Source organism: Lolium perenne, chromosome 7 (genome assembly GCF_019359855.2).
Source record: "Lolium perenne isolate Kyuss_39 chromosome 7, Kyuss_2.0, whole genome shotgun sequence".
In the NCBI taxonomy this organism is placed as follows: domain Eukaryota; kingdom Viridiplantae; phylum Streptophyta; class Magnoliopsida; order Poales; family Poaceae; genus Lolium; species Lolium perenne.
Window position 1 is genome coordinate 246,978,402 of NC_067250.2, and position 13,000 is coordinate 246,991,401.

The 13,000-nt window shown below is 47.3% G+C and overlaps 1 long non-coding RNA gene across 2 annotated transcripts; it reads left to right on the plus strand.

Moving 5' to 3' along the window:
* The first annotated feature begins 1,061 nt into the window (after positions 1-1,061).
* LOC127313194 (uncharacterized) lies at positions 1,062-5,143 on the plus strand. 2 transcript variants are annotated; one of them, XR_007858827.2, is made up of 5 exons: positions 1,068-2,968; positions 3,749-4,022; positions 4,113-4,539; positions 4,642-4,697; positions 4,790-5,143. It is a non-coding gene; the product is annotated as an uncharacterized lncRNA (long non-coding RNA). The 2 variants fall into 2 exon arrangements; XR_007858826.2 differs by having other exon boundaries at positions 1,062-4,022.
* Positions 5,144-13,000: the final 7,857 nt, after the last annotated feature.

Genomic DNA, 13,000 nt, shown 5'->3' on the forward strand with positions numbered 1-13,000 from the left:
CTATATATTTGACATCGTTTGAATATGCAATAAGTACTCCACTAATTAACTATTTTATATTAAAAAAATGTCCTCCTCGATTACTCCTTAGAGTATGTTGTACAATGTATGACATTGATATTTGTTTGGTCTCATAAGAAATTGAGCATACCTTGATCTGGATTGCAGCTTTTTTTTTTTGCCGGGCTATCCTCTGTTTACGTAGGTATTCTTCTTTGTTCTCATCAGACAATCGAGCATACCAGCTCTTGCTCTTTGTATGTTGACTAATTTCACCATGATATGTGTTTGTTAGGACCCTAAATGGGGTATGCTCCCCCGGCGTAGATTCAGATGCATTTTCTTGATCTTTCATCTGGTAGGAAAGCAAAACAAAGAAATCGTAAAGATTAGCACCTACTATTTGTACAGGCTACTGATGGGTATTCTACTAAATTGGTTACATCAAAAGCAAATGAGAGTGTAAAATAATATATGGTTTTGTCTGATGTTCATGTTCATGTTCTGTTTTGTCTGATGTAGTTCTTCATTGAAGAAAAATATGGTCCTTGATGCACCATCGGTACCTCCGAAAACATCATCAGGTTATCAGCACGGCTGGCCTGGGATACCAGGTCAGCTGTAAATGAACAATATTGTGAAAATGGGCATGCCACAGGCTTAGGGGAAGCCTTCTATAAAGACTGGTCAGAGCGGACAAAGGATACGACTGTCAATATCCATCTTTGCGAGCACAGTTCCACCAACAAAGCTTAACCAGGGATTTATGTTCTGCAGAAGATTCTATTCTGGTTAAGAACCGCGTTCACCTAGCTACTGATAACAAGCAGAACTATCTTTACTATTGGCCTCCACGGGATCGAATATGCTGAACGGAACCTGGCAACGCGCGAGGATGATATCGCGCCCGTTGCTTTGTTCAAGATTAGCGATGTATTAGCAGGTAATCGTGTATTCCGCATTTCCCCACTCATTTCGGTAGCTGGTATTTGATGTATTAAATCAGTAGCAGGCCGCAATAACTCTGGCCGGAGGGAGACGCGTTAACCCGCGCCAACGGTCACCTGTACCAAGACGCGCATCCCTCTCCTTCATAGCCACCCACCCTCTCCCTCACCACCTCTCACAACTGGAAGCAGCTCAGCACAACACCCCTGCGCTCCTTGCGCATCCCGTACTGCCCACCTCCCACCATCACCCGCCCCCGAGCCCTCGAGCTCCACCGCGCGGTGATGCCGCAGCGGCAGTGCGGCGCTGCAGGCTAGGTCGGGAATCGGAGGAGGGATTGTTGGCCGAGCTAGCTCTGGTGGCGGAGGCCGGCGGCGGGGAGCAGCGGCCGTCAAGGTGGTGTTCGGCTGGGAGCAGCGGCCGTCCACGGTGAGTCGCCGCGTCCAGATACTCACCGGCACGCACGCCCTCGAGCTGCAGCGTGCCTCCTGGCCGGCGTTGATGACCACCGCGGCGGCTGTTCGTCGGTGCGGGCTAGATCGGGCGTCGGGTGGCGGAGGACTCCGGCGGGGCGCAGTGGCCGAGTCGAGGCGGCGCTTGGCCGCGGTGGGGGCGGCGCCGGCTCCGTCTTCATCAGCTGAGAGGCCCCCGCCACAGCGGCAGTGCCGGCCCGTGCCGAAGCCGGCTTTCAATCTGCTGTTCGATTTCTTCCCACTTTGTCTCAGTAGTACTTTGTATTTCTTTTTTGTTTCTGTGCATGATTTGGACAGATTCAGTTGACATGGCGAAGTTTCTTTTCGTTTCAAAGATTCAACCTGGCTTGCATGTTCGATTTGTATGCATTTTCTTTGATCTCAGTCCGATCTGGTAAAGGGATCCTATTATTTTCTTCCAATCCAAATGCTTCTGGTAAATTGATTCTATTATTTTGATTTCATTCCGATCTGGTACAGACAGGTGTTGAATGGTGTTATTTCTTTTACCATCAAAATGGTTCGGCGATGAATTGTATATGTATTTTTATGTTGTTCATATACTTTCCATATCTCATCGACGACTGAGCAATCATGTATTTTAGTTCATTCATCTGATTGACCAGTTTTGAAAAAAGAACTAAATGCACGATTCCATTTTTTGGTTGTTCCCAGATTAATAATTTAGATTCCCAATTAGTTGAATTCTATCTTTTTTTTTACTTTTGTTGAATTGTTCTTTCTGAAAATTTGATGTTAATTAAGATAACCCTTTTCACTTTACGTGTGTAACTGTGTTTGCTAATTATTGCTTACACCATGTTTTTCACTCTAAGTTCTGTCGAATGCTCGAATGCTTCCCATCTCGAAAAATAATGTCATTTCACAATCTCTCGTTTACATGTGTAAAGTGCTAATTGTGCTGCTCTTGGTAGTAAGAGGGAACCATTAGTAAAAAATACTTGATTTGAATTAGTACAACATCACATTTTTTACAAGCTGCACCATTAGTACAAAATGTTCATTTTTATTAGTCCAAACTACTCATTTTTTTACTTTTTGCACCATTTATATATATAAAAGGTATGTTTAAGATTTTGTGTTCCAAACTAATCATTTTAATGGTGTCTCGTCGAGAGCTGGTGGCCAGGGGAGAGGATACCAGGTTGGCGCCTGCCGATGGCAATTAAGTGACCTCGTACAGCATACGGCAATCTACCATGCACCGTGCCAATAAATGTCGTTAAATGCTCGTTCAGTATCGTACGAGGCTGCTCTGGTATACACATGCGTATGCAAGATGCTGAAATGAAAGTCAATCGCGTATTCAACACACGCTATATTAGGTACTAATCTCGCGGCACCAACAGACGCCGCCGATTTCGACCTCGCGCGTTGCCAGGTTCCAATCCGCCGGGTCGTCCACGGGATGTGCTACTATCAGAGAATCAATCATCCCTCCCTGATAATGACCGTTATATCCATCTACACTTGTTGCTGATGTGGTTTACTACTTCTTTGGATCAAAATATCTCGGCTGCAGTGAGGTACATTCCAGAACTCAGGTTGAGCTTTGTTGGTTATACTTTCGAGGGGCAATATTTATTTGTTCCAAACATCCATGCAATATGTTCCGTTTGAAAATCGGGTATCTCTTTTGTTAACTTTTTTGACGCTTTGGATAGGCGCGCAATAGAACATCATTCATGTGTGAATGTTAAGAGCTACTGGGAACAAATAATCAACTTCACTCCACAGTGAAAATGCTTGAATGTTGACTGCAGTACCTCTTTGTTTGGTGCTACTTAGAAATACATATCATAAGGCCTATGTGAAGAATTCAGATAGCATGCGGTTATTCAGATAGAATACACTCCAGGCTGTCAAGTTTGGGAAAAATAAATAGCTGATGAAAATTGAAAATACCAAATGACATGTTTCTTTCCAAAGAGACTTTAGATTGAGAATTTATTATGTGCTTCTGGATTTTTGGCATGACCTGCATATGAATATTTAATTTCAATCTTGTTTTACATTGCTTACATTCCATCTTTCTTGAAGTTGAGGACTCCAAAAATGATGTCTTGGCAGCAACAAACTTTCAAAGAGGTTCTCAGAGATTTTAGTTTCTTCTTTTTCTACATGTTTTAGGATTACATGCTACATCCTTTTTCATGTATGGGTATTTCAAGATTTTGGAAAATATTGTGTACTGTAGAAAAATAACCTCAATTTTTTGACTTCGTACTGCACATTTTGACTATCCAGATTATGTAAACCTTAATGGATTGTTTTATTTGTATTGTTTCTTCCGCACATACTTTCAGAATGGTGAGCCAGGGGTAAGCACGTTGGTGGCCGCGGTCTTTGGCGATGGCCATCCTGGTGATTGTTGTTAGTGGAGCCTCAACACAGCACCGACACTTACACTTACTGATTATTTCGCACATACTTGTGCTCATTCTTGCTCCCTGAAGTATTTGTGGTCTAAAGCTTGATGTCTCTTATTTTGTCACTTACCTTGGTCCAGTTCCAGGACTATCAACTCCAGGACTTCATCATCCTATGGACATCAAGCCGGGTACCTCTTCTGGATTACAGGTTTGTTTTCTCACTTCAGCAATGCTTCTGTTCTATACATTGGAGCGAATTTCTTTCCCAAGTCTTATGGTAGTCTTCTCTACATTGCAGCATGCAGCATTGGTTCCTCCGCCGACAGTACGACCGAAGCGCTGCGCTACACATTGTTACATTGCACAACAGATCCAATACAACCAGCGCCTCCAGAAGATGAACTCATTCTGGCCCACAACAGCGGCTGCCGGCGCTGCCGCAACGAGATCCGCACCATTCTTTGGTCCGAGAGGACCATTCAACATGGGCGTCGTGCCACCTGCTGAGGCTGCCTCCGTTCTCGTGAACCCAATGCAGGGGAGCTACCCTGTCCGTGTCCCACTGCAAGAAACTAAGGCTCCATCGATCTCCGCATCTCCTTTCCAGGCGAGCGTCTCTAAGGATAAAGTGGCATCCAACAGTTCCGCCGCAGCTGAATCAAACCAAAGGAAGCAACCTCCAGCTCATGAAGCGCATCAGTCCTCCCCCCATGCCAAACATGATGGTACGTGTATGGTAGATACTTCAGCAGATCCATGTTTTTACTGCCTTAACTTTGTCTCTTCAAACTTATTATCGACAGTAATGCTACTGAAAATTTTCATAGGAAGGAAAAACTCAAGGGAGCAAACAGAACAAGGAGGATGGAGCTAGAAAGGAAAAGTAAGATGTGAGCTAGAAAGGAAAACCAGCATAGCCGTACATAACACCTAGCTGCACATTTTCAGTTTCTCATTGTTTCATGTTCTTCCTAGACGAATGGCTAGCAGATCATGCTCTACCTGGAACGGCGGTGAGAAAAAGGGGAGTGATGGGAAGTGTGCTCCAACGAAGACATACCTGGAACGGCGGCGAGAAAAAGCGGAGACACAGTTCATGTTTTTTTTTGGTTCGGTGATTGATTAGACGGTTGGTACAAGGATGATGATCGTGCAATGAAGGAAAGTGTCTTCCTGGAGTGTATCATGATTGATTTGATTCGCGGCAACATGGCAACTTTCTTACTTATTTTGATGTACTTGATATGTGATTGCGATGTTACCATATTTTGATGTACGTGATCTTTATATACCATAATTTGATGTACGTGTGATCTTTATATACCATAATTAACTTCTGCGTGGGGATATTTGGTCTTTGACTTGATCGGACGAAGCGGAGTAGGGAGAATAGATTGGATGGCCAGGATCTTTTCAATGATGATCACCAAAATGCGTTGAGTGTCAAACGACCAACTCCCATTTAATAGTAAAGACAAGCCACACAAATTATAAGATTGGAACTTAATTATTTAAATTTTTCTTAAAAAGCCATATAGAGGAAGTAGTATTCCACCCTCCTAAATAAATGACCCATAATAGAAGATCCGTTGGAAGCTTGGAGACATTATCAAATGTGATAATATTGAAATAAATTAGTACTACTCCCTCTGTTTATAAAATGATGTCGGATATTTATCTGAATTGGAATGTATCTATACACGTACTAAAGAATGTTCAAATACATCTAAATTTAGATATACTTGCGACGTCTATTTATATACAAAGGTAGTAGGATTTTTATCCATTAAAAATCAATGCTAATGTTCGCTACATGACATATGCAGGTTGGATATCTTGTGGAAATAATAAGAGCTTGTTGGGCCAAGATGCCAGGTTACGACAAAAACTGCATATGGATCTCAGACTCTAAAAAATAACAAAACCACCTTTCTGGAGCTTAGACCTTTAAAAACAAATCACATATTCATATAAATGTGAACTATGTACACCGAATGTCATTAAGAAATATTTTTATTTGCAAACTAAATGAAATGAATACATGGATCAAAACTTAAAATAATTCTTAATAAATTTTAATGGTGGTGTTGGAAGATTAAATTTTTCTAGGTGTTGTTCTTCCAATTTTGCTTCGCCGGATCGATTAGGATATTTTCTCATGGTTGCCAGGAGGATGTTTGTCCTTGCAATATTTGTCTCGGCTGCTACATCCTCGAAAATGGTGATTCGTACTCTCGGGCTCCCGGCGACGTCGACCAAGCTGTTCGATTGCTTTTCTTTCACATACTGATGTTAGTACTCTTGCCGATGGTGATTGACTCAATGGTTGCGCGTGTGCACGTAGCCTTGGCGTTGCTGCTGAAATTAAAAGTATGGAAGAACCTTCATTGATATTTTCTGGTCAGTGGTTTGGTTTCTATCTTTGGCTGCCTCAAGAAAAGTCAAGCTTATGTCATGGAAAAAGAAATGGTTTAAAAACCTCGGAGATTTGTTGGTTTCTTTCATACTTTTTTCTTGTAATAGTTGAAGCCAGTTGGTGTCTCATTACCATGTACTATTTTTTACTATAATTATATGTGGTATTGATTTTAAAAAAAGCCGAGCCCCACTAGTAATTACAAATTGACCGGTTCAAATCATCGCAATGGGGTTCAGACTTAAATTAAGAGCATCCAATAAATCTTGGAACTCATACAGTTCAATATATTTCAACTAAATCATCACTGACATATCAATATATATAGCATAGCATGAAGACACAACCTAGCATAGCAAGGACCCATAGTAACCAAGAAACAAGGCAGCAATAGCCAAGCCCTAGCAGAACCAAAAATCCCTAGATCCTGGCAAAGGATAGAACAACAGCAACCAGAGGTCCTTAATCAAGCCACTAAGCAAGACCAAGGTCCATCCTTAGACCTAGCACCACTAGAGGAGAAAGAAGAGGAGAAAGCAGAGAGGAAAAGGAGGGGTATCTGGAGCCGCAGCACCGTGGTGGCATCCATGGCGGCACGACGGTACAAGCTAGTCACGGCGGCGTCACCTGCGCCAAGCCGCGACTAAGCCCGGAGCCATGCCAAGCACCGGCACCACCAGAGCATCGCGAACACCACCATACCACCAGGAAGCAGCGCATCGACGGTGACGCGTACAATCGCCGAAGCCCTAGCTCCCAGATAGGATTGTGTGTGAGCCACCGAGGAGGTGCCCATCAAATCCATACAGGGGTGCCCACCTCTGATCCTGCGACAGGTACGCCCACTGTCGCGGGATCTCCCGGCGACGAGCAGGGGCACGCACGGGAATTGCGGGGACCGACACCCTCGCCCGGTTGAGGTGCCACCCGTGTGGCAGGTGGACGTCAGTCCATGGTAGAGGCACGCCGGCCTCCGCGAACTAGCGGCAGTCTCGACCTCCATGTAGACGTGCCGCTCCAAGCGCAACACATGTGGAGGACGAGGTGGCCTGTGCGCCACGCAGAAGAAGCAACGGCCGCCGGAGCGAGACCCGCAGGCCTCGTGGTCGTTGCGGCCGGGGCGAAACGAACCGCTGCCCTTCGCCACGGCCTTGAGCTAGGGAGCCACTAGGGTTTTAGTCGGTGGGGAGAGAGAGTGTGCGGAGTGGGGAGTGATGTGGGATCGAGGATGACTGCGGGTCTTCATTTAAGAAGACCACGTGGACCCATGTCACCTCGGTCCCCAGTCGCTGCCATGCGGGCCCAACGCAATCTAGTGTGGACACGCGTGAACACATGCACTGTCGGTGGCCACCGCAAACCTAGCCCAAATTTAGGACAGAGATGCGGGCCAAATAGATAGAAACCGTGACGGCGTCGGATGCGGCAAACCATTGGGCCTTGTTTTTGATCTGCGCGGATGCGGGTCACCGTTGGAGATGGCCTAACGTTCTCCGATTTCGTAGCTCACCTCATTCCCCCTCCCCCCTTTTCCCCTGTGCATACAATCAACTACCCTGTCCTGTCGTGGCCACCGGCCTATTCAAAATTTATTTTACATGTCATATTCCCTAATATTACATAGTAGGTATGTGTTGTAAAATCTATTCACGGTGTTTGTGAAAAAACACAAGAAAGAAATTTGTTCTTGTCATTTTTCCTAAAGTTACATATGAAATGATTATGTAAGAACCCATTCACCGGGTCAAATTAGAAAATTTCCTTACATGTATTCAAGCTAAAAAAAATTACATGTCATCTTATCTTATCTTACATGGTAGGTGTGTGTTGTCAAATCCTTCCGTGTTGGTTGTAAAAAATTCACAAAAATAAATTATGTATAAATTCATGTGACAAGAAATTCGTACATGTATTACCTCTTTAAATTACATGTCGTTTTGCCTTAATAGTCTGTAAAAATCCATCCACAATAGTATTTGTCATACATGCAAGTAGGAAAAATCCTACTTATATTTGATTATGCCAAAAAATCACTTATGTAAGTAGGAAATATCTCCTATAATTAGGGAAAATATTCTTGTATTTTTGGCCTAAATTACATATGGAAATTTCAGTCATGCACTACGGGAGAAACTCCATGTGCCGACGGCCAGCCCATGTGCCGACGGCCAAATGTCGGGGCCGTCGGCACAGAGGCCTCCAGCTACCGGCGACGGAGCTCACCGTCGGCACAGCATGGCCGTCGGCACAACGCACGGTACACCGACGGCCACCCTCGGCGCAACCGCGGCCGTCGGCACAGCTAGGTGGAGCCCGAAGGTCACCGTCGGCACATCTGCAACCGTCGGTACACGATCTGACAGGAGGGCCCAGCCGTTAAACTGTCACGGCGCTCGCACCGTGCCGACGGTAGCCCACGGCGCAACGGCGGCCGTCGGCACAGCGATCGATCGCTGGGTCCTCTTTATGCTGTGCCGACGGTGACCCACGGCACAACGGGCGTCGCTCGGCACAGCCAATTATGCACATTTTTTGGTTTTTCCTATTTTTTTTTGCATCAAAGAGATAATTATTACCCATATAATTATTAATCCATATCATTTTTTTTGTTTATTTATTTCTCACTGCTATTTTGGCGAACCCCTTTGCGAGAAACCTATATATATGTATAAGGGCGGTATAGAACCCCTTCGCCAGAAATCGAACCTCGGAGGGGGTGAATGGCCCACACACGATACAAAATACTTAAGACCCACACACGATACAAAATACTTAAATAACTAGACTCACACACATACCAAAGCGCTTACAGAACTAAACCCACACACGAACCGAAACAGTTAAAGAACTACACCCACACAGATCGAGGAAGCAAAACACTTAAAGAAACTACACCCACACACATGAACCAAAACACTTAAAGAACTAGACCCACACACAAACCAAAGCTTTTAAAGAACACTGGGTCGACACATGACCCGCTAGACACACGGACTCGACACACACATATTAATCAGAGAAGTCGAAATCTTCATCCTCGCTGGGGGTGTCCTCTGAAGCGGTGGTTGTGAGGTTCCACAACCACCGTTCATCATTCTCCCCCCATGTCGACGCCTCTCCTTTGGCGTACTCTGCTTCAACCTCGGCCTTCCTCTGCCGCTTTCCCGCCCTCCTCTCTCTCCTGTACGTCTGCTTCACCTTCCACAATGCGCGCGTTTCCTCGACGTCTCCGGGCTTGTCTCTGCTCCACTGTGCCATGAAATCCTCGTCCGACTCGGTCGTATCAATCCGCCGCTGGCCAGCCTGTACCGCCGCGCTTCACCCCGTGAGCGAAGTAGTGGCTCGGTAGAGAGACTACGAGCTTCCGTCGAGACCCGACCTCCGGAAGTTCATTTCGAGCCGCGGCAGGCCAAAACTCCAAGCCGCAACGTCGTATGCGCGGGCAGCAGCCTCCTTCGTGTAGAAGGAGCCGAGCCACACACGCGTACCACCGGCGGTCATTACAGCAGCGAAATGTCCCGCAGCCGCAGCGAACGCCGATGAAGCCCGTGTTGCTACGGCGACGAGGAGCCATCTCAGCGGCGGCTCAGCTCGTAGGATTTTGTGGTTCTATTGGATGAGAGAAGTGATGAAGGGAGAAATGTTGCTGGTGCTGTTAGTGGAGAAGCCATGGCTATATATAGGCCGACGAGGGGCTGAAACGGCGGGAAAACAAGGCGGGAGAGAATGGGCGGGAAAGGGTGGGCGGGAAAAAAGGGCGGGAGAGAAGCAGCGGGAAAGGGTGGGCGGGAAAAAAGGGCGGGAGAGAAGGAGCGGGAAAGGGTGGGCGGGAAAAAAGGGCGGGAGAGAAGCAGCGGGAAAAGGGTGGGCGGGAAAAAAAGGGCAGGAGAGATTCTGCATGTATAGGGGGGAACTCCCTCGGAGGTGAACCGTAGAGAACCTTGGGATCATATGGGATGATACTTGTTTCCACATGTACCTATGACCTAAGCAAGCTCAAACGTAGGCATACGCCCACCGGGGGAACCCCGATGGGATGCAGTCAAAGGGGTAGACGGCGCGGTCAACAGAACTAGGGTTTCGTCAGAAATCGAGCATCGGACCTAGGGAATGGCCCCAAAAGTTGTGTGTGTCCACATGGCATGCACAAAAGTGATTTGAGATGGTTCTATATCCAATGCTACCCCCTCCGGGTGTGCCCGGCTTCTCGGACATGGGGTTCCTACACTTAGGCAGATTCTGCATGTATAGGGGGGAACTCCCTCGGAGGTGAACCGGAGAGAACCTTGGGATCATAGGGGATGGTACTTGTTTCCACATGTACCTATGACCTAACCAAGCTCAAACGTAGGCATACGCCCACCGGGGGAACCCCGATGGGATGCAGTCAAAGGGGTAGACGGCGCGGTCAACAGAACTAGGGTTTCGTCAGAAATCGAGCATCGGACCTAGGGAATGGCCCCAAAATTTGTGTGTGTCCACATGGCATGCACACAAGTGATTTGAGATGGTTCTATATCCAATGCTACCCCCTCCGGGTGTGCCCGGCTTCTCGGACATGGGGTTCCTACACTTAGGCAGATTCTGCATGTATAGGGGGGAACTCCCTCGGAGGTGAACCGGAGAGAACCTTGGGATCATAGGGTATGATACTTGTTTCCACATGTACCTATGACCTAACCAAGCTCAAACGTAGGCATACGCCCACCGGGGAACCCCGATGGGATGAACTCAAAGGGGTTGACTACTCTGTCAACATAACTTTCGTTTCGTCTGAAATCGAGCATCGGACCTAGGGAATGGCCCCAAAATTTGTGTGTGTCCACATGGCATGCACAAAAGTGATTTGAGATGGTTCTATATCCAATGCTACCCTCCGGGTGTGCCCGGCTTCTCGGACATGGGGTTCCTACACTTAGGCGGTCTCGCATGTATAGGGGGAACTCCCTGAGGTGAACCGGAGAGAACCTTGGGATCATAGGGTATGGTACTTGTTTCCACATGTACCTATGACCTAACCAAGCTCAAACGTAGGCATACGCCCACCGGGGAACCCCGATGGGATGCGATCAAAGGGGTAGACGGCGCGGTCAACGTAACTAGGGTTTCGTCGAAATCGAGCATCGGACCTAGGGAATGGCCCCAAAAGTTGTGTGTGTCCACATGGCATGCACAAAAGTGATTTGAGATGGTTCTATATCCAATGCTACCCCCTCCGGGTGTGCCGGCTTCTCGGACATGGGGTTCCTACACTTAGGCGGACTGCATGTATAGGGGGAACTCCCTGAGGTGAACCGGAGAGAACCTTGGGATCATAGGGTATGATACTTGTTTCCACATGTACCTATGACCTAACCAAGCTCAAACGTAGGCATACGCCCACCGGGGAACTCGATGGGATGCGATCAAAGGGGTAGACGGCGCGGTCAATGTAACAAGGGTTTCGTCGAAATCGAGCATCGGACCTAGGGAATGGCCCCAAAATTTGTGTGTGTCCACATGGCATGCACAAAAGTGATTTGAGATGGTTCTATATCCAATGCTACCCTCCGGGTGTGCCCGGCTTCTGGACATGGGGTTCCTACACTTAGGCGGATTCTGCATGTATAGGGGGAACTCCCTGAGGTGAACCGGAGAGAACCTTGGGATCATAGGGTATGGTACTTGTTTCCACATGTACCTATGACCTAACCAAGCTCAAACGTAGGCATACGCCCACTGGGGAACCCCGATGGGATGCGATCAAAGGGGTAGACGGCGCGGTCAACGTAACTAGGGTTTCGTCGTAAATCGAGCATCGGACCTAGGGAATGGCCCCAAAATTTGTGTGTGTCCACATGGCATGCACAAAAGTGATTTGAGATGGTTCTATATCCAATGCTACCTCCGGGTGTGCCCGGCTTCTCGGACATGGGGTTCCTACACTTAGGCGCATTCTGCATGTATAGGGGGAACTCCTCGGAGGTGAACCGTAGAGAACCTTGGGATCATATGGGATGATACTTGTTTCCACATGTACCTATGACCTAACCAAGCTCAAACGTAGGCATACGCCCACCGGGACCCGATGGGATGCGATCAAAGGGGTAGACGACGCGGTCAACGTAACTAGGGTTTCGTCAGAAATCGAGCATCGGACCTAGGGAATGGCCCCAAAAGTTGTGTGTGTCCACATGGCATGCACAAAAGTGATTTGAGATGGTTCTATATCCAATGCTACCCCCTCCGGGTGTGCCCGGCTTCTCGGACATGGGGTTCCTACACTTAGGCAGATTCTGCATGTATAGGGGGAACTCCTGAGGTGAACCGGAGAGAACCTTGGGATCATAGGGTATGATACTTGTTTCCACATGTACCTATGACCTAACCAAGCTCAAACGTAGGCATACGCCCACCGGGGGAACCCGATGGGATGCGATCAAAGGGGTAGACGGCGCGGTCAATGTAACTAGGGTTTCGACAGAATTCGAGCCTCGGACCTTGGGATTGGCCCCAAACTTTGTGTGTGCCACATGGCATGCACAAAAGTGATTTGAGATGGTTCTATATCCAATGCTACCCCCTCCGGGTGTGCCCGGCTTCTCGGACATGGGGTTCCTACACTTATTCAGTTTCTGCATGTATAGGGTGGAACTCCCTCGGAGGTGAACCGGAGAGAACCTTGGGATCATAGGGTATGGTACTTGTTTCCACATGTACCTATGACCTAACCAAGCTCAAACGTAGGCATACACCCACCGGGGGAACCCCGATGGGATGCAGTCAAAGGG